This window comes from Pleurodeles waltl, chromosome 4_1, assembly GCF_031143425.1.
Source record: "Pleurodeles waltl isolate 20211129_DDA chromosome 4_1, aPleWal1.hap1.20221129, whole genome shotgun sequence".
Classification (NCBI taxonomy): domain Eukaryota; kingdom Metazoa; phylum Chordata; class Amphibia; order Caudata; family Salamandridae; genus Pleurodeles; species Pleurodeles waltl.
Genome location: NC_090442.1, coordinates 153882174 through 153904546, shown reverse-complemented (window position 1 = coordinate 153904546; position 22373 = coordinate 153882174). Strand labels below are relative to the sequence as shown.

Here is a 22373-nt window from a genome sequence, read left to right as displayed (position 1 = left end):
TGCTAGGTTGGTGTACTTACGGTTGTTGTCTTCATCGCTGTCACTGGTTATGGAGTTGTATGGTCAGCAGGAGCAGAGGGAAGACTTCAAGTTCGGGTTCCATGGCGAATGCGGATGTGTCTGTGCTCCTAAAGATGAGTGTCTCCTTTTATGTTGTTTGTTTCCGCCAGGCTTTTCATGGCAGTGCGGCCGCCCCGAAATCCTAGCGGTGTGCAACCTCGTAATATGTTCACAGAAACATGGTCTCTGCCAGCCTGAAGATGCCAGCCGCGACGGTCTGTCCGCACTGTCGGTACATTGGCTGTGTTCCGTTGGGAACACCGCCATGCTCATAATATGGCAGTCTTCTCCGCCGGGCCATCGGCGGTGTGACCACCATTACCACTGTGGCGGTCCTAGGACCGCCAAACTCGTAATAACCACCTAAGTCCTGGAATAGCTTTCTATCAGCATTGTTTTGAAAGTCTGGATGCACAGACTGATCTAGCATAGGATCTATTGTTAAGTTCTAGTTGCCTTCATTCACAGCTTCCCCAGAACCCATTTCTGTTAGGACCCTATTCAAGCTAGTGAAAAAGGAGGATGTTTTGGTATTGGGGCTGTAGATGTAGCCAAGTCCCAGGATGTGTTTATGAAGTGCAATTTTGACAAAGACATAGCACCCCTCAGGATCTGCTGAGGTTCACAGTATTCTTGCTAGTAATGCAATTCATTTATTCCAGCAACTGCAAGTTTTTGATACTTTTAAAGTATTCAGGGTGATAATGTCAGATGCCTCAATTACTTTGCCTGCCCAATCTCAACACAAATTATCCACTTCTTCTAAATGACACACTTGTTTGTTGGATTTGGGCTATGTCTTGTTTCTTAGATTTGAGGATGGGGAGTACTTTTTCCTATTACCAAAACTGGTGAGCCCATTCACATTAAGGGACCAAAGAGAAAAGGACTTGATTATTGACATCACCAAGATGTTTGCACTGGTCCTGGGCTCCTAGGCAGAGGGCCTAACATTGATTTGGGATGGAAGATTTAGCAGTGAGTTTGTAGGTTGGGGAAAAGTTCCAGAGGTGACCATGAGTTAACAGTAGCAAGGCTGAAGATCAAAGACACATCTACATATATTCCATCCCTGAAGAGATATGCCATTAAACACACATTTTTAGGTCTTGTCTGCATGAGCATGCACTAGCACATGCCTTCTTGCTTTCTACAATGGCCTTGAAACCCACCCATTACTTACCATTCATTTACAGCATTGACACTTTTCTTTGCTGCCTGCATTTCCTTTCAGTGGCACATGAACAAAGCACTGAATAATTAACTTTAATTAGTGTCCCTCTGCTGGCCATCTGTTGCTTGCACTGGGATTCATTTTCAGTTTTCTTTTTTTAATAAAATGCTATGATGCTGGCTGAGCCCTAGCACTTTCTTTTTTATCTTTACCCATTTGCCCCCATCTTCCTTCTTCTACATCCCACCCACCTCATCCTGTTTCTTCACCTATCCCCAACCCCCCCCTTCCTTTCCCGGTTTCTGCTCCCCACTAGCATCCGGCCTCCCGTCCCTATTTCTTCTTCCCCCTCTCACCTGCCATTTTGTCCGTATTTCTTCTCCCCTGGGCCCTCTGTCTTTCTTTTTCCATACCCACCTGATAACTTCAATTCTAGTAAAGGCATTGTCAATGTCAATTTTATTGTTCAGTTAATTAAGACCATTACAAGAAAGCATCATGAATAATATATGCATTAAAATTTGATAATATAAAAAACAAAAAAGCTGTTAAGAAAGGGTTAGTGTTGTCTCAGTTTGCAGCAAGGGGTGCTTAAGTGCGTTTGGCCCCACATGCGCCACACTTTTCGCCCCCACTGACTGGGCTAGCAGCCGCCTGAGAATTGTCACGTATTTTGCGCATCTTTCCAAGGCCCAGACAGCCAAGTGTGAAAAGGAGAGATTGGATGTCTCCATGCAAGTCCGTGCCCCCAGAACCAAAGCCACTGGAATTATGAACTGTCTTCTTTTGGCTGCTAGTTTGGACAGCAGCACCGAAGGTGTAGCCAACTTTCTTGATGGTCGGAGCAGAGCCTGCAGGCTCTTTTGTACCTATGTGCAGGCCAGGAAGGATTAAAGTCCTTGATTGGCAGGACTAATGTTCGCATGTGCAAAATCTGATGCCAAGTTCCTGAATTTATTGTTTCTAGAAGGTATGGTTGAGGGGCTCCGATCAAATAGGAATCGTTTAACACTGGCACTGTTGATGGTGATTTGACTGACAGAATATCGTGCTCCCTTGAGAGTTCCTTTGCTCTTCTGTTGATTGATGTTTTCCAAGCATGAATGCCACTGTGTCTACCAGCTGAATGGAGTTGCCTGTTTCGAAGGTCTTCTGTGCTTTGCTTAGCTGCGTGAACCACGGGTTGCCGGTAGTTTCAAAAATCGTTCTCAGGTGGTGTTTTAAAGTGAGCAAGTTGGCCTTCCTGACCCTGATGTAATATTCTCAGGCACTCGGATTCATGGGGGACCGGTTTCATCCATATGTGCCCCTATTTTGATGTACGTTATGTTATAAAGAGGAGAGCATTTAGGATAAAGCCTTTGGGACCATGCATTTGTGAGATGCAGGAATCTAGTTACATCAATCAACAAGCAACCCCACGGGAGGGTGTGGTTCTCTCCACTAGTCCTGAGGAGGCCCAGAGCTATAGGGGCCGAAACGCATCAACTGTATATTTCTGGGAGATTGCAACTAAAGTTGAATTTTGTTTGTAAACAATCATATACCATAGGCCCTTCCATTTTTCCCTTTGAAAATAAGGATGTTGTAGGCCGTGGATTTAAGCAACCATCCCTCACATGTGGATCTTCAACATAATCTGTATGGACACCACATGTCTCCTTAAATTAAGGAGAGGGCTGTTGGATTAATTATTCTTGTCTTTTATGTTTATTGTTCAGTTGCTTAGATTTTAAGTGTTTGTTAGATGTGAGACATTGACCTGAAGGATTTGAAATGTTGACTTTGGTTGATGCATATACAGAAATGACTGCTATGATTTGAACTGTTCTCCTAGTAGGTGGGTGGGGTAAGATGCTATGATTAAAAAGCAATTTAATTGCATGCTCAATGACTGATTTATTGCATCATTGACGGAATTTAGGTGTGTATATATTTTTTCCTACAGCTTGACCACTTCTTTCTAAAAACAGAGTAATATTTCAGGATGGCAGCTTGACAATCTATCTGTTGTGACACTAGGCCCATTTCCAATCTGAGCCTGGAGCGACAGGTGTACTTTGGTTGTTGGAGGATTTTTAAATATGCTCTGCAATGAGCTTGTTCTATGGTGGATTCTAAAGACCCAGGTAATGCCAAGTAGCCATATTGCAGGGCAGGAAGTAGGGTAACCTTTATTACCCTCAGTATTGGGGTAGTCGAAGCACTTCTAAGTTAGTTACTCAGTTGGGAGATTCCATATGTGATGGCAGCAGCTTTATGTCTGATTGCACTTTTATGTGCCCCCACCACGTTGTTTTCTGTGAACCACACCCCCGGGTAATTATATTTCTTGCCTGTGCGAATGGTCTGGCTTTCCAGTCGCCAGGTTATGGTATTTTTGTTCTTATACCTTCAGAATATAAGGACTTTTGTTTTTTCCTCGTTAACTTGAAGCTGATTAGCCTTTGTTGGAAAATGGGTTATTGGCAAGGGCAGGTAAGTACCTACACTTAGCATAGGCCACTAACCTCCACTTAGGTTCAGTTAGGTCTCTGTAAATTAAACTCAGCTCAACCCTTGGTAGCTTGGCAACGAGCGACAGGCTTAACTTAGGAGACAAAGCGTTAAGCATTAAAATATCGCAAAACAGTAATAAATAAAACACAGGAAACAGTTTAAAAATCCAAAATCAATTTATAACAATAGATTATATTTTTATCTTTAAAATGACACTAAAACAAATAAAATTGGATAAGGGGAACTAGAGATACGAATTTTTAAAGAATTAATGCTTTCTAGTGCATAGAAGCAACTAGTGCTCAAAGGGTTAAAAAAAGGTCACACTGGAAAGGAACAAATTCCAGAGTTCAGGCCACCCATGAGGTAACACTGTCACACTTACTTTCAGAAGTGTTTGATTCAGGAAAGTGGTCCACAGCACCAGCCAAGGGTTCAGAGGCTCTGGGGTGCCTCTTGGGGTCGGGGACTACAACTCCCACAATGCACCTCTTCAACTTATGGAGTTGCTCCAAACGTCTACAAACTTCTGGATCTTCTTCCAGAGGTCCTTTTTGTGTCCTTGGAGTGTCCACAACTTGATCCAAGGTTCCAGAAGCTCTGAGTTGCTCCTTGGAAGTTGGGACTACAATTCCCAGAATGCACCTGATCAGAATCCTCAAATGGCCACTGGACGCTGTTCAGCTGGGCTCTGCTTACAAGACGTGATGCAGGGGACTCTGTGCAGCTCCTTTGGTCCTGTAGCAAACAGGGAGTCCCTTCTTAAAGCAGTAGAAGACAGGTAAAGTCCTTTTAGTGGTGAAGCCCAAGTGTGCAGCTGGTGCAGTCCTCCAGAGTGCAGTGTCCAGGTGCAGGTCAGGAGTCCAGCAGGGCAGGCCTTCTTCTCCTGTAGTTCTTCCTTGTTGGAATCTGATAGGGATCTGAGCTGTGGGTACAGGTCTGCCGTTTTATCCTTGCTCCTGGGTGAAAAACAGGGGGGTCCTGGTTCTCCAATCAGGGGCAGGGTCCTTCCCCCTGTGATGACCACTTCCTGGGAAGTGTGGCAAAAATCAATCCCAGGGAGCAACATTCCTCAAAAATCCATCATGGCTGAAAGTGATTTTTGGAGGTTACATCTGGCTGAGCCCACCCACTGGTGTGGCTAAAAATCCTAAAAACACCCCTCTCCTGCCCTTTCCTAATCTAATCAAGAGGGCACCTAATTGTCTAGGTTTGCAGGATGTGAGGGTGTTGCTGGGTTGCTCCAAATATCCTTCTCTGCCTTTGAAGACCAGTTTGGCAGCCCTTCCCCTTCCTGCTTCCCCATCTGCTGAGGGTAGATCTCCTCCCCCAGGCACATCTCTTTGTGTGGAGCCAGGCCACTTCACACCTCATCAAGGCAGCCTGGCCAGGCTGCTAGAGGCTGGCCAATCAGAGCACAGCAGCAAAAACACTGCAGGGCTGAAGTTGGCAACTTTTCAGGTAAAGTTTAAAACTCTTTACTTGAACACGTTATATTAAATCCCACAACTGGATAATGTGGGATTTATTATAACAATTAATTTGATACCAAACTTCTTGTATCTGTTAGTTAAGGGGATTTTTTAAATTAAAATAAAGTCTCCCCATTCTAGCCTATGGAGGCCATTCACTACAATGAGGAAAAAGTGAATTTGGCTGTTTTACCTCACCAGGGCTTATAAAACTATTTTTATAAGGTCCCTCCTTATAGTTACATGGCACCCAGCCCTAGGGGCACATAGGGCACACCTTAGGGGTGACTTATATGTAAAAATAAGGTAGTTTAAGACTTTGGAACTACTTTTAATTCCAAAGTCGAATTTGCATGTAACTTTAATTTAAAAGCACCCAGCAAGGCAGGCCTGCCTTTAAAATGACACTGGGCACCTCAGAAGTGCACCTATGGGTGCACTACATATGCTGGGGTCCCTAAACCTCCATGCACTACCATTTACTAGGGACTTATAGGTAGGTTGACTTAGCCAATTATAATTAGCCTAATTTGCATACTGATTTTACAAAGAGCACAGGCCCTGGGACTGGTTAGCAGAACCCAAGCCACCATCAGAGTCAGGAAAACACCTGCAAAAGTGGAAAATGGGGGCAAAAGGTTAGGGGGCCTCTGCAATCAGCCCTGTTCTCTCACAGCCTTATTGAAAGTATTCAGGGCGTTTAGAGCTTGCTGTAGGCCAGATTTTGTGCAGTCCACTATCACAATGTCATCAGCGTAGTGGATGATTTGGAGTTTTGTGGGGCCAATTTTTGGTTGGCCCAGGCTGCTGGCCTTCAGATGTTTCTCCAAGTCTGCGGTGTACAAATTAAACAGTAGTGGGGCCAAGACGCAGCCCCGCTTTAGGCCTCTGTTGGTTTCTATTTTCCTTGATAATGATCCTGGACCTGTTCGAACCCGGACCCAATTGTGGGAGTAAACGCATTGAATCAACTATTATCCCTTTAACCACTTTACTTAACCTCCTAACAAAGATCAATTCAACCTACATTCTCCTCCCACATGATGATGGGATAAAGTGTGGCTGAAAAAAACCCTGCAAGAATGAGATAAAAAAGACAAGAAACGTGGGGCTGGAAGAAAGAGGCATGAGGCCGGATCAGTATTAGGCAGCCTTGATATTCAGCAACCCAGGCATTACGCAGCACCTCTTTTGAACTAGACACCTTTTCTAGACAGATTAATCCTTTGGGTAGCCCCCATACCCACCTTTAACTGTGTCCCTTACTACTGATTCCCTTATTTAGCCTCCTTTGAGTAGGATTGATCATTATAAATGTGGTATGTTTTATCAAGGACGACCACAGATAATTTGTTAAATATATGGCTCAATGTTTCAGATGTCCTGTCATGAGCCGGGGTTCTACGCACTGCTAAGCAGGTCGATAAGTGTTCATCTTCTCTGATAGGCATGCTCATTATCTCAAGTTCTTCTCCTGTTGGTAACTACTGACTCCTGCTGATAACAAATGACTAAAGCTCTGAGATAGCCAGGCCCTTTCTGTCTCACATCACTGGCCCCCCCTTCTGTATAAAACTGTCCCCAATGGGAAAAGCACAGACCATTATCTTCAAAGTGTCAGTGAATTGATGGATTTGAGTGGTGCTCTGCCATTACATCACAACCACTAAATCAGGAGTCAATACTTCATAGGCACTGCATCAGGAGTAACAATGTCCAACGCAAGTGTTAATAACATTTCCTTCAATAATTGCTACATTACAAGTGCAATTACCGCAGGTAAGTATACGCAAATAAAATTAAACAAAATCTTAACTTTAACCATTTCCATAAAACCGTATATAAACATATTTATTACTGAGTCTGAATAACAACTCTGTAGTTATGGGCCATCCACTCTTTTCCATTCAAAATACATTTTTTGCTTTGCAAAGAACGTAGGTGCTTTTTGACTAATCTGTGTGAAATTTTAATCTAAGCAGATTTACAGCAAAGATGGTAGGAATGCAGAACTCCACTAAGAAAGAAAGCTTTTTTATTCGGTACAAATCTGTCCAGTAGTGTTTAAGATACTAGTGTTTGAAAAATGTGTCAGGCGGGCATTAAAGAGGTCAAATTAAAAAATATCTTGGCTGTTTAAACGTGCGAGCTATGAAGTTTTGAGCTTTATCAGTCACGTTCGAATTTTGAAGAATTTGAGTTACTGATTAATGGCTTCAATATTTTTTGAAGCTATAAGGAACAAAGGACCCTAAACGTACACATAATGGAGTAATGCCCTAAGTGCACAATAATAATGCACAGGGAAAATTCAAAGCATTCAGTATAAGTATGAAAAGGTTAAATTCAGTTCTTTTAGGCGGTATGCACGCTAATGGGGTGCACCAAAGCAGGTATTACACTAACAAACAGGCAAAAGAACAAGGTTGAGACATCAAGAATTAGATAGAATCAAAAGGTCACATTTCTTATTAAAAGAAAACACTACTGCAGGGTTTATATGGGTCAAAGTGATTTGGTCAACGACGTTTCGATCCCCTAAGCATATGGGATCATCAACAGGGCAGTACAATATTTACCTGGCTACATAGTTTATATACAATAAATCAATGAATACACGTTGCAACCTAATAAAAGGTGAAATGCAGCCACGTTCACATCTAAGGGAAGATATTCAAATATTTTTACGACTACCCTCGGTCTCTAGGTATTCTTGGGTTCCCTTGTCTGTTTGAAACTTAATATTTTTGGCCATCTTGAAATTTGCAAAGCCAGCCAAAAATAACAAAGTGGAAGGGAGGCATAATGACCAGAGAGGGTGACATACGATCACAGAGGATTGGAAAAATGAGAAAAATTGTCAATATTACACTTATTGAATGATGAATTTGAAAATTTGATATATTTGTGACACCATGGCCATCATTTTGTATTCAGAAACGGGCACTGTTTTATGAAAATTGTGAATTAAAAACAAGAAGTAAAGCCGTCCATTCTGTAGTTGGGTGCAGAATACGGTACAAAGTATGACAGTGTGACTGTAGGGCCTGGCAACCCCCACTACACACAGTCGCAGCAGTGCCCACCATGGATTGGTTACATAGAAAGTCAATGCAGCATCTCATAAAAACAACTCCTAGAATTTCACAGTCCCAAAAATGTCACAGTTAAGGGTTAACCAACAGAAAACGAAAAACCTATTAAATTAGCCAGGTGTAGTAAACAACAAACAACATAAATGACGCACCCCACATGCTCGTTACACCTCTTTGCCAATGGGATGGGATAAGAAAAGCTGTCTTCCAAGAGTAAGGTGGGACTTCAGTTATCGTATGCATTGTAGACCATAACTGGTGAACTTTAGGAGCTGTTCTGATTTGTGTGAAATATAACTAATCTTAGTTTTTCTGTGCATACAATTGAGTTGTGGTTGGCAAAACACACATCATACACTGCATAGTTTCCACACCTGTCATGCAAACCGTAACTCACAGACCAAATACAATGCTCGTTGCCTCAACCTTGATGTAACATATATATTTTTTTAAAACATACTTAAACGAGCTCACAAATAATGTGAAATTGTATCTTAGCATTAACATTATGACTGGCATGACTAAGATACAGCAGGACCTGTTTGTGTATGTGCTGAAATTTAAAGATGTGATGTGGCTAAAGATTGTATGGTCATGGCATTGCATTTGGTGTGCGAGTTATGGGTCGCATATTAGGTTTGCGAATTATGGTTTGCTCAGTTAATCATAACTGTAAAATATCAAAGGTTTTTCACTTTTATTTTTGAACAATATCTCCATAACAACTATGTGCTTTTTAGGTGGAAAGGTAAAAGTGGTTTCCTGATAGCTGTATGGTTATATGTGGTGTATGTGTGGTAGATGTGGTGGTGAATGATAATGTCTTTGTATCTTGTGGAAGCCTCCCCCTGTTCTGCATGGTCCTCAGTTGTGAGCAGCAGCGGTTGAGTGCAGACCCAATCCCACTTTGTGGCTAACCACGCAGCCAGGCATCAACTGCACATGAGGTTTTCCAGTTAAAACAAACTTTGTGTCTCAGTTGTCATGTAAGTCTGTCAAATGGTGTCAAAGTTTTTAGGAAATCAAAGTTTTTTTTACCCTTCCGCTTGTCAGGTCTGTATAATAGCTGGCATCCCCGTACTGGGCTTAACTTTGACATATACATTCTAGACAAAGTTATAGCAGATTTATCCAAGGGGGCCAAAGTTATTGGTAGTTTGCCCCCTCCCTTAATCATGCCCACTTTGAAGGAACTACATGAAATACAACATATCAGACGTTAAACGTCCCAGTGTGTGCCACATTTCGTAGAGATCTATTAAACAGCACCACTTTGCTCTTATCAGATTTAATTGAAACCAGAAATCAATGCATTGTGTTCAACTTACTAACAGTCTGCAAAATGTCTTATAAAACCATTAAACAACACAAAGTTAGCAGAAAATGAACAGGTGTTTGGCCCCTCCAACCCCCATTAACTATGCCACCTGCTAATGGATTTGTATGTCAGCTAAACATGATAAAAGCCTGCCAAGCGCCTGGCAAATCTGCGAAAATGTACCAAAGTTGTTAGCAAATCCATCAATTTCCCCCAAGCTATTTAATGTTGCTCATGTTTTTAGGCCCAGCATTAGCCAATACCTTTTGATTTTACGAAAAGAATGTATAACATACTTTCTTAAAGAGGCTTTCAACCAACTCTCTTCATCCATTAGTCTTGTTGTGTCATTCACATTGTGCTTCTGTCCGCTACAGCAGACATCATGGGGCAGTGGGTCAGCCTACTAAAGCCACTGGTTAACTTAACTTTGAGTGGTTGTATTTTGTTCTTTCACAAGGAGCACTTGCACACACAATGTAGCTCACTTAGGTGGCAGTGTTTTTGTTTTTATTTTATCATTACTTGAGTGTTGCCTGATGTGAAAGCAGGAGACCTTTGAAGTGGGCAAAGGGCACATTCGAGCTTTATCAGTTCCTATCTCCTGCCAGTGCTGTTGTAAATCCCCTTTGCAGTGGCCTTTGTTTATTTGACTGCAGCTATTTCCTGGACTTAGTTTCATCATGGTACATTAATAAACTTTGCCAAGGAAGAAAAACAAACTTAATCCTGATTAATTTGCAGCACACTTATAACATAATCAGAAGTGGGGTGTAATTTGTAATTTAGAATCCAATATTTTATACTTTGAACAAAACTACCTACTTTTCTTCCTTCCACCCTTTCTCCCTCCTCCCCTCCGCCCTTCCTCTTTTAGGTCTGTGTTAGATAAAAACTTTGGATTTTATGAAAGTGTGTAGAACATAGTTACTTCCAGGGGTTTAGTCTGTAATTGTGTCTCTCACATTTTTCTTCCCCCACTTGGGTATGCATCAAGGGGCAATGTGTTGGTCAGTGACCAACTTCATTATGAATTACAGCATTCTGCCCTTTCACAGAGAGCACCCCTACACACCCCTTCAGTGCTAGGGAGTACTACGGTAATGTGTACTTGTTTTGATACCAAAAAAAGAGTTGATAAGGGTCTGGCAGCTTCCCAAACAAAGTTTTGCAAAAACATGGGAAAACAAAACAAGAATTAAAAACCTAAGCTTCCACCCTTGATGTTAACTTGCTAATAGCCTGCCAAACTTCCAATAGATTAATTTAACATATCCAAAGTTATAAGCACACTAAAATGTTTTTGCCCAATATTAATAAATCTGCACAAAACATGTCATACCCATAGAAGACTAAACATGCTAAATATTTGCCAAATTTCAAGGCCAAATTTTATGTGAATTCATCTGAGGATGAGGCAGTGATTAGCAAATGAAGACTTCTTTTTACCGCTCTTTTACCTCTGACCCTCCCCCCACCCATGGACCTACCCAATTTAAAAATGCCAGTAGTAAGCTAAACATGCTAATTGTCTTCTAGAACAGTGGCTCCCAACCTGTGGTCCGGGGACCCCTGGGGGTCCGCGAAGCCTTCTCAGGGGGTCCGCGAGAGCCTAGAAAATTAAAAAATATTAACAAATATTGACAAATTAGGTCCCCAGCTTCCAGTAATGACTCAGGCGGGGGTCCCCGGATACCCATGATGATTCAGTGGGGGTCCCTGGGTTCCATTAATGTTAAAGTGGGGGTCCACAGAAATCAAAAGGTTGGGAACCACTGTTCTAGAACTATTCTTCTTGAAGGCTGCAGGTGAACTGCTGTGACTGCCATCTTTGGTTCCAACTGAAGTAATTGACGTGAGCCCACTCTCACGAAAGAATGCACCCAAGTGTTCGACTGTAAAAAGTGGCTTTGCTTTAGGACATAATAAACACTGTCAGAACCGTCATCAAGACATTATGAAATGTCAAAGCACTGATTACTAAACCAGTGCTTTCAAGTTTATGCTGAAAAATGAGGAGAATAGTGGCCGGACGAGGGATGTTTAAAGGGGAAGAACAAACGGAAAAAACGAGAACAGGTTAGCTATTATTGGTAAAAGTGACTATGAGAGGACTGTTGCTATATGCCTCATTGTGTGCAATATGCAATGAAACAACACCGTGTTGCTAGTATCCAGGGAGACTTTATTTATTACTGAAATAATCGTAGTGAGCACACGGGCTTTGTCAATCACATGCAATAATGAGTAATAATTCACTTTGTGATGGCGCACACTACATGGTTTAACTTTTGATGTGAATACAGTCCCATTTTGATGGCCACGAACTATTAGCCAATGAGAATGAGAGTGAACGCATTTAAATCTGCTAACAGAAAGTTGATTTGTTTGATGCTAGCATTGAGAAAGGCGATTTTTCCGAAATGTGTCAGCTTGGTGATAATAAAGCTTACTTTGGATCCCGTGGAGTGCTTCTACTTCTTGTGGAATTTCGAACTGAATATATATATATATATATATATATATATATATATATATATACAAAACATGTTTTTTTGGATGCTCTTTTTGAAAAATGCAGCACTATAAAGCAGCATTTCAGAGGAAACCGTGAAATACGGTAACATTAAGGCCCTCATTACGACCTTGGCGGGAAGATCGGACCGCTGGGCGGCCGCCAATGCAGCCGCACTCCCGCCGCAGCCATCAGGAGATCCCCGCTGGGCTGGCGGGGATCTCGGCTGCAACACAGGAGCCAGCTCCAAATGGAGCCGGCGGTGTTGCGGCCATGCGACGGGTGCAGTTGCACCCGTTGCGCTTTTCACTGTCTGCATAGCAGACAGTGAAAAGCTGCACGGTACCCTGTCAGGGGGCCCCTGCACTGCCCATGCCAGTGGCATGGGCAGTACAGGGGCCCCGCGACTCCCCGCACCACCAGCCTTTCCCTGGTGGTTCAAACCGCCAGGAAAAGGCTGGCGGTAGGGGGACTCGTAATCCCCTGGGCTGCGCTGCAAGCAGCGCTGCCCTGGCGGATTACCACCGCCGCGGGAAGCCGCCAGCCCCGCCGGTGAGACCGCCACGGACAAAATGCCATGGGAAGCACCGCCAGCCTGTTGGCGGTGCTTCCGACGGAACAGCCCTGGCGGTCTTGGACCGCCAGGGTTGTAATGAGGGCCTAAATATTTAACACTTTCCTGTGATGACAGTGACTGTTCCCCAGAAACTTGGCCGAGATTTATACTTTTTGGAAAGGTTATCTAAATTATGCAGTAAACATATGAAAATTATGCAATACATTTTCTGGCCATAATATGTTTATCCATTTGTTATCCATGTGTGATCTCTGCAAAATATGTGGCATGTGAGGTATATCAATAGTTCTGAGGTAAAGGCTGCCATCACAGAATCACATAAATCTACTGATCTTCGCCATTATTAAAAATGTACTCAAGAGAGGTAAGCTAAACCTAAATATTCTATTTCCAACTAGTGCCCATGTTAACTGCACCTTGAAGAAAATAGCTTTTCCAAGCTAACTACTGCAAAATACACATGTAATATAAAAAATGTATTACAAATACCATGTGCAATTTTTGACCTTTTGTTTATTATATCACCAGAACAACTGACCACCATATTGAACAATTAGCAGATACATATATATCACCCAGTGACAGTTGCCACTGGTAGTTAGAGAAAATGCATTTTTGTGTTCCTAATTACAGTTTGACAAATCTCCACGAAGCTTTCCAAAATGTGCTACTTTTGATTAGTTTGTTCATGGAAAGTTTAGGGGTCATACATTAAGCAGGGACCAAAAATAAGGGGGAGCCCCAAAATGAGTTTTCCCCATAAGGACTTAAGACAAAGCTACAGCCCAAATCGCTGAATGGATTTACACCAAATTTACTTTGGCAGAAAACTAGATCTTGGTCCAGAGAGAGTGCTTTTTGTGTTTTAGTGTAAATCCGTTCAGTAGTTTTGGAGAACTCAAGGTTAAACAAGCATTTGCAATGCAATGGGTCTCGCATCTACTCGAGTTAGAGCTATTAGCGTTATAAACTCCTAACCCGACTTTTCTTGCCACACAAATTGAAAATTGAAAGGTAGACACTTTCACACCAGGGAGCCATTTCACAGCTCCACGGCTGCCATGAGCATCAGCGTGAAGAGATACACAAAAGGAAAAGAAGTTCGCTCACAGTTAGGCGTATCGGCAAAAGTGCAATTAGCCATGTAACAGGGGCGATGGCCAAGGCGGTAACAGAACCTTCCCAAGGAGGGACAAAGGTAAACCATTTACCAATGTAATCAAAGGATTTTTGAAGGGCAAGCCCACGAACGAGTGGTAGTGATGGGCGTGAGTGGGCGTTGTTAAAAGCCCAGATACACACCAACACGTCGGAAAAGCAGCGCGGTGCAATGCTCGACCTAAAAAATTGTCTATATCGCAGAGTGGAGGATCCGTGGAGCCAACAGATCTCAAACAAAGATCTGATTGGCTGCCACCATCTCAGCAGGAAGTGGTGGCAGCCATTTTAGGACTAATGCCTCAATCCAGAGTCCTAAAAAATGTTTAAAAAAAATACATAAGGGGCCAGGGTAGGGATACCCTGAACCCTAAACTTGGCGGTGGCACCAAAAATGTTTTTTTATTTTCAAATTCATGGAGGATACCCCAGCCGGTGTGGGGGGGGGAGGGTAGCGGGGCGGGGGGTGACAGATGGATGTTTATTTTTTGGGGAGGGGGCATGTGGCCCCTTCAGACATTTTCAAGCCCTGGGGACCCAATCCCCAATTATTTTTAAGGGGAGTGAGTGCTCTGTTCCCCCCCCCAACACTTTCTGCCCCTCTCCCTTAGAAAATATATGTGCCCTGGGAGATGGGGTCCCCAGGGCCATAATAGGCTCATTGAAGCAGGCTACATGGCACCCCTCATATTTAAAACAACTGGCCCTGGGGGATGGAGTCCCCAGGGCCTAATAAGGCTCAGGGAGGGCACCACGCTGCCCTTTAAAATAAAGGAGGCCCTGGGGGTTGGGCTCCCCAGGGCCTAGTGATGCTTGGAGAAGGGAAACAAGGAGCCCTCATCCCCTTTAAAATATATACAGACCTAGAGGATCAGGTCCCTAAGGCCATGATAGGCTTGGGGGGGGGGGAGGGGGCTGCGTAACCACCCTAAATAATATCAGCCCTGGGGGATGAGGTCCTTGGGGCCTAATGAGACTCAAACTTGAACCTAGTTTCCCAGTTACAAAGTCAGCAGCTCTGGCCATAACACCACATCCTCTTTCATAAGTACAACAACTAATCAAGTGATCAACTGGATAAAAAAAGCTTAAAGATAATGAATAATTTAAAAGTGCTTGTCACTATTTGAGAACTCAAAAAGTGTGCCCTTATTTTAGTTTTTTAAAGCGGTGGGAAGAGACTCCCTCATTTTTATCATATTTAAAGGAAATTCTTTAGGTTTTACATCAAGATGACTTCAGGTGGGCCACAATTTTTATAAAATAAGGATGTTAGCAATCTAGTTGTTCATTAGAACACTATGGGGAGACACAGGTAAGGGGCATTTACTCGGAGAACTGAGAGCAGTGAGGAGGAGCAGAGGGACCAAGGTGACCACGCTGGACAGGCATTCATTACAAAATCCTTAATTAACTACTGAAAAAAAACGAAAGGTTAAAGGGATGTTATAGCTAGATAAAACTCTTCCGTAAATCATACCATTTTATACTTAGGAAACCACTGAAATTCACCAGTTATAGTTATCTTAAGTAACTATAACCTGTGCCCCAGAGTACCTATAACTCGTGTCCCCGCCATACACAGAATTGTAAAAAATTATGGCATTTCAGATGTGATTATGGGTGTTATAAGTGTAGTAATGAGTATGTCATTAGTGAATTAATATGCAAGGATAAAACAAGGAGATGGGGTCCCTGGGGCCAATTAAGTGTTGGGGAGGGGGCTGCACACCCTTGTTTCCTTACAATATTTGTTTTGGCCCAAGAGGATGGCGTCCTTGGGGTGCGAAGGCCAACCGTATGCTGTGCACACCAAAGACTGTAAATGGTGTGGGGCTGGCAGCTTGCTGGGGTTTGGGCACAGGGCATGGCGGCAAGGCAAGCCCTGTGGCTACTCCACACTGTGCTCGGCCAGAATGGGGTTGGCTACCTGCTGGGAGTTGGAAGCAGGGAATGGCTGCACGACAGCCCCAAGGCTAATCCCATGCCATGCAGAAACACAAATATGTCTCATGAAGTATTTCAATGGATGGCAAAACATCAGCTCAAGTGTAATGCAGAGAAGTCAGAAATTCTTATGTTCGGTGATCTACCATCCAATTGCTGGAAATCCTTTTGACCCAACAATGCTCCCCCTTGGCCGTCAGGATGGTATTGTGAAGAACCTAGGGGTGAAATTTGTTGACCAGTTATCCTTTAAGCCACAAAATAAAGTTGTAGTAGGCACATGCTTTGTGATGTTGCACTCACTAAAAGGTGTCTACATCTTCTGTCCTCGGCCTAAAACTCAGTCACCCAGGCTTTGGTAACATCAAGGCTGGACACCACAATGCATTTTATTTGGGCTTTCCTGAGTACCTCCTGGAGAAACTTCAGATGGTGCAACACACGGCAGCTCACCTCCTTCTCCACCTCCTGGTAAGACTATACATCTCTCCCTACCTTCATGAGTTGTATTGGCTGCAAATTAGGAAAATAATCATGTTCCAAGAGCTGGTTCTGACACATGAGGCCTCTATCTATCTAGCGCCAAAGATCTGAGATCCAGATTCACCTTTCACTGCCTCCTATGCAAGTTGAGATCAGCGAATAAATTGCTGACTGTGATTCCTAGAGTGAGGAAGACCAGAACTGATTGTAGATCAGCTGCCTTCCCAGGGGCGACAGCCTGGAATAAGCTCTCGCTGGGATTGCAAACCAGGTCTTGTCAATCAGCTTTTAAGAAACAGTTGAAAACATGGCTCTACAATCAGTGTTAATTGTTGATGTTCCTCCTGGCCTGTTGGCTTGTGCGTCGGGACATTCTATTGAGTAGCCATGTGCAATATAAGTCTCTATTCATCATCATTCATCATCACAACCAAGGCCGTGTGCTGTGTGGGGCTGGCTACCTGTTGGGGGTGGCTGCCTCCGAGTAGGTTAGCCATAGGGTATGGCCGGCGACCAGGCCCAGTTGCAAACTCCCTAAAGTGCAGTCTGAGGGCTGTGTTCAGCATGGAGTTGGTTTCCTGTGAGGGGTTTGTCACAGGGCCTGGTCGCAGGCGGAGGTTGGTTTTACCTATGGTAATAGAATATTACTTTACTTAAAAAAAAACTTCTAGAAATTCACTGAAAAAACAAAGGTTAAAGTAAGTCTATAGTTAGGTGTGACAAAAAGATCTGTTTGAGAAGTCATCAGTGATGTTAGAAATGATGTCATAGAACATGTCATGAGTGATGTAATATGTGAGGTCATAAGCAGTGCATGGCAGGACACAAGTTATTGTTAACTCTGCTACATATAACTGGTGAATTTCTCTGGTTTTTTATTTTTTGAGTTCGACATGTTAATATTGTCACTGACATATTCATCTAATTGTAACATTAATTTAACCATTTTCAGTGAATATATATATATGTGTGTATATATATATATATATATATTTATATATATATATATATATATATATTCTGGCGGTTGCCAGTGTTCAGCTGATGCACCACCCTGGTACATCACTAGTCTTTGTGGTGTTATAATGGTATGGAAGACACTGCCCTGCACATTGTAGAATACTGTTCAACATTTAATGTTAAATAGAATATTATCAGAGTCATTCATGAAATCAAATAGAAAAGCTGACACGAGTAGGACGATTTAGGGTTTAGTGTCGCCTAACATTCATTCAGGTTGACTTATTGCAGGTATTGGTTGCAATTGATCTGCAACTCAAAAGGGTATTTTCTTATCGGTGCCCCCATTGCTCCCTGCATTCTCTAATACTTGAAGTATTCGGAGTCTGCCCATAATAGGGTTCCCAACAGTAGAGACCACCGGCCTACCTCCTTGGTTCACCTCTTAAAGGCTGGATGTGTAAAAGGCTTTCTCTGTGCTTGTGAATTGCATCATACTCTTTCTCTTCTCATCAATGTCATGATATGACGTCTTACTTGACTATTAAAATACCTACCTCTACACACCTTGTGTGGCTTATACACCATTTAAAGGCATGTTTTACTGCTAAGGTAAGGACCTTTTACATGCCTCCAGAAAAATCTTCTCTAGATCTATTTTTTTTCAATTTTTTATCCTTTTTTTCCTTTCTGTGCCAGGATGTTTGCGCACCAGAGCGCCAGAGATTATTTCAAATATGTTTACAACTGAATGCAAACATCTCTTCATCCTTTGTCTTGTAGTGTGCATGGAGAACCAATATGGTTTTGTTGGCACAACTAAGGCTGTCGGAGCAAACCGAGTGGATGTCTGTATGTTCAAGGAATTTGAATATTGCTTATTAACAAAATAGATTGTTGGTAATAAATTCTGAAATGGCAACCTTGGTGATGTTGAGTGGAAATGGTTTGGGTAGGGTACTATGTATGTAAGAGCAATACTGTAATAAGTGCACGTCACTGCAGTGTGACCAGATCCCTGCTTGCAAAGCTTCTATTGCTCATAACATCAAAAGTACAGAAAAACATAACAAAGTCCTATATTTTCTGATTTACACTTCCTAAGAAATCTGGGCATTCTCCCCTCTTCCTGACTGACCTACCAGGAGACTGTGTAAAAATGTGTTCCTGTTCTACTTTTTAGCTACTGCATGAAAATTTAAAAATACTACAATTTGTCAGGTGCCACTCTTGCACGGAAACAGGTTTGTGGGGCAAGGCCACGTTAGGTCTGCATTGATTCTGCAGCAGGTCCAGCTCAGATGTGGGATTTCTAAACAACCTCCCTTAGAAGGGCTCGGTTGGGGGCAGCATCCTTTCGATTCAAGTGTCACCCACAGAACCACATAGCAAACCCTTATAATTATACTTTGTGTACCTGAAATGATCGGTTGATGGCATTTACATCCCTGAGACTAGATGATGGGGTTGGAGCCAGCATGCATGGGATGGGAGTGGTCTGACCAGCCCTGGTGAAGGTCATCTGATATGTCAGCTGCTGGAACTATCCCAGTTGTACTAAAGCACAAGGCAGACTATGTAATGCACCTTTATCTCAGTGGATCTAGTGCAAATGTGTAACTCATGTTCAGAGCTTGCTTTTCCCACGTGAACTGGGATCACTGTGGTGGACCTTTCCCCCTGTACTGCTCCTTGTTTCTAGTTCCTTAAATATATCTCCTCGCCTGTTATGAAGGGGAGCAACCATCTGATTCCACCATGTTTCCCCGGTCATGCATCAGCTCATTTTCCTCACTTTGGTGTTTTATGATATATCAGTATCTTCTTCTAGAGCACACTGGTATTTAGAGGGTCTCTTGATGGCTGATCTTAAAACTTGAACAGGAATCATGGCAGAAAGACTGTGTGAACAACACTGTGGCAATGGCAGTGTGATTAGAGCTTTGTTAGAACTGTAGAGGGAAAGGGGCGGATCTAAGAGGCAGGGGCAGAACATTCTGAAGTGATGGGGCCAGCACCGAGATAGCACGGCCACCAAGATAGGCCTGCAGAGTCTAAGGATGTGTAAGAGTTTATCATTATCTGAAGAAAGTGATCTCATTGGACATTATCTGTGAAGGTGATTTGGAAATAAACCTGGTGATCTTTCCATAAATTGAACATTAAACAATGCTTATTAATGAGGAGCCAGTTTAATCATTTCAGAATTATGGGTGTGTGGCTCAAAGGAAGAACAATCCACACCATATGACTTGTAATGGTCTCAAGATTAATGAGGAGTTAATACATACATAGATGCCATTATAGTAATCAAGTCACGACTCGGTGAGTGCCATTACAATAGCACGGCATTTGTCCTCAGACAAGAGGTGCAGAACAGGACAATGTTTTCTCATACAGAAGGTTCAAACCAATGTGACAGAGGCAATCTGGCTCTTTGTGTGCAGAAAGAAGTCAAATTTGACTCCCAGGCATTTTACTGAGGGTTGGAAGCATGGCCACAAATTGTGGCTTCCAATACAGAAAAGAGTAGTCGCAGGTAACCCATTCCTTCAATCTAAATAAAATCTGTGTGTTAAGAATACAAACTAGGACCAAAAGAGCGGATGGTAGTGGTCAGTGGTACAGCATACTGACTAAACAGCTAGGAGGATAGGGGGGAGTCCAAAGGCAAGCAGCATGTGACTAAGTTAAATTAAAAAATAAACTGTCCGAAAGTTACTTGCTGGGATTGGTCAGAGAGAAAAGAAACAAACCATTGCTGCAATTTACCAGAAATGCCAGCTGCATAACCTCCTTGATGTAGCTTTTGACTGACAGTAACAATTGCCACAGACAGAGTTAGTAAAATCAAGGTATTGACACTGGTGACACCTGCTTGCAGATTGCTATGCAGACAATTTCAGTTCTGCATTTTGGGTGGAAGCCAGCCTGTCAGCCTTCAATGGGGCAGAAAGACAGCAGGTTACAAGAGAAGTCAGAATCTATAAAAGGGGTAACACCAAGAAGCCATCAAGGAATAGAAGGAAGCATGCTGGGATTGGCTGCGAAAGAGATCCTGATTCACGATGTGTCAGTAACTGCAAGAGTTGTAATAATTAAACATCAGCCCAAAGTTTCCAGGATATCAAATATGGAAAAAATTACTGAATTATAAGGGGTCTCTTGTACAGAGGGTTATAATGTCCGCAACACGTCTGACTCTGTAAATCAGTGGGTGTGCAAATGCTATACCCTTTTTCAAATGTACTCAGCACATTTCATGATTTGGAAAAGGTTTTCCAAATTGTTAAATGGGTTTTTGAATATCATACCGAATCGGTATTTTGAAAAGGTGTGGGTAAGGCGTCCCTTCCAAATATTGATTTCTGTGATACGTATTGATGTTTTGTGACCAAAACCAAGTTACAACAAATGTAATATTTCACAGGATGTGGTAACAGATTCACAAACAGGAATGGTTTCCCAAGAGAATGTTGTAAAGGTTGACAAAAATATTTTATAGGAGTAGGCAGTGGTCATTTAATTTTATATTAAAACACATCCTATTTTCCTTTAAGGAAAACGATCTGAATTAAAAAAAGATAGCTCTATTTAAAAGCAATTGTAGACAGGCTGTTGGCTGATCCCAGCAGGCCACCATCCCTGTGATGGCATAGTAGTGGGTCGCAATGTGCAACTTACCTCATTAATATTCATGAAATAGGTTAAATTGCGACCCACTACAATATAGTATTTTGTGAACTGAACTATTAGTACAAAATCCCAATGCATTCGGCAAATGCTTGTGCGCAAATTACAACACTTTAATTGACTGTATTCTTAGCACAGTTGGCCCAAAATTCCTCAACAAAAGTGTCCCTAATTGTATCAAATTCTGAGATGAAAAAAGTGACAATATCTTCACAAGCATGTTTAGTTAAAACATTGAGGTTAGTGTACACATTGCTCAATGTGAATTCAATAATAATCTTAAAACTCTCTCTACGTTTATTGTTGGTGTTTGAGATTCTTGCTGACTAATGATGGTGATGAGTCTCTTTGAAGACAAAGTTATACTTAGATAAGCTGTGCTTGTATTTTTTGTGCGGTTATAATTATTCCTTGATAGTTGTTCTGCACATTTGGGGCCATATGTACAAACACATTTTCCCATAGACACAGAATGGGTAAAACCCTTTGCTACATCTGGCCCTTAGTATCTTATTTAAGACTACATAAAGAGTCATTAAACCAAGAAGAAAGTTTAGGTTTGGCTTTGACAAACCTCAATTTAACCAAGGGTAGTGAGTCTAGGTCAGCAGAAATAAGGTCAAAGTATGATACATCTTTTCCAAAAGTGTGAACCACAAGGTGAAGGAAATTAAGGAAAGAGTCAAGAATAGGTCTCAAAGCTTCTGTAGAAATGTTATTCCAGTCTCAGGAAGAGTTACATGATCATTGGTGTGTCACAGGTTTATGTTTTATAAATAGTGAATAACCAATGAAATAATCATCCAACCAGCCACAAGGAGTAATAATGGGAGCAGAGATGATCCCTTTCAGGGCAATAACCGGATCTTGTATGTGTCCTGCATCTTGAACGGCCGAATCAAATAAGTGCTATAGGTTACAAGAATCTAAAATGCCTGTAAGAATAGAGAAACTGGGCACCCATAATAACTGTTATAGCCTGAGTAATACTGTAAGTAACAATGGCTTCTGAGTAATATTTCAAGAAGTTTCTTCATTCAGGGATGAGGACAGTAAAGGGGATCTGTATAGAATGTTTTAACTAAGATGGCAACTTGGCCTCCACCCTTGTTGCTACATCCATCAGAACAGTACACTGTGCAGCTAGATGAAGTGGCATCGCTCAAAGATGATGATGACTGTAGTAAATTGACCCAATGTTATCCTATGGGAAAGATAGGCCTAACAGTAGTGAAAAACCAATTACTAATTTAGACATTTCACTACCAGGCTTACAAACTCTTGGACAGGCTTACAGGACAGGCTTTAAAACACTACCAGGACATGTAAAACTTGAAAGCACATGGCCAGCTTTGTAAATACACTACTCCCTGCCCTTTGGGCTGTGTAGGGCCTACTTTAAAGATGACATATGTATTAAAA

General features: G+C 42.2%; 1 protein-coding gene across 1 annotated transcript in view; it reads right to left on the bottom strand.

Moving 5' to 3' along the window:
- LOC138287494 (solute carrier family 23 member 1-like) overlaps positions 1–22373 on the bottom strand; it is a 241569-nt gene that overhangs the window by 177012 nt on the left and 42184 nt on the right. The window lies entirely within an intron of this gene.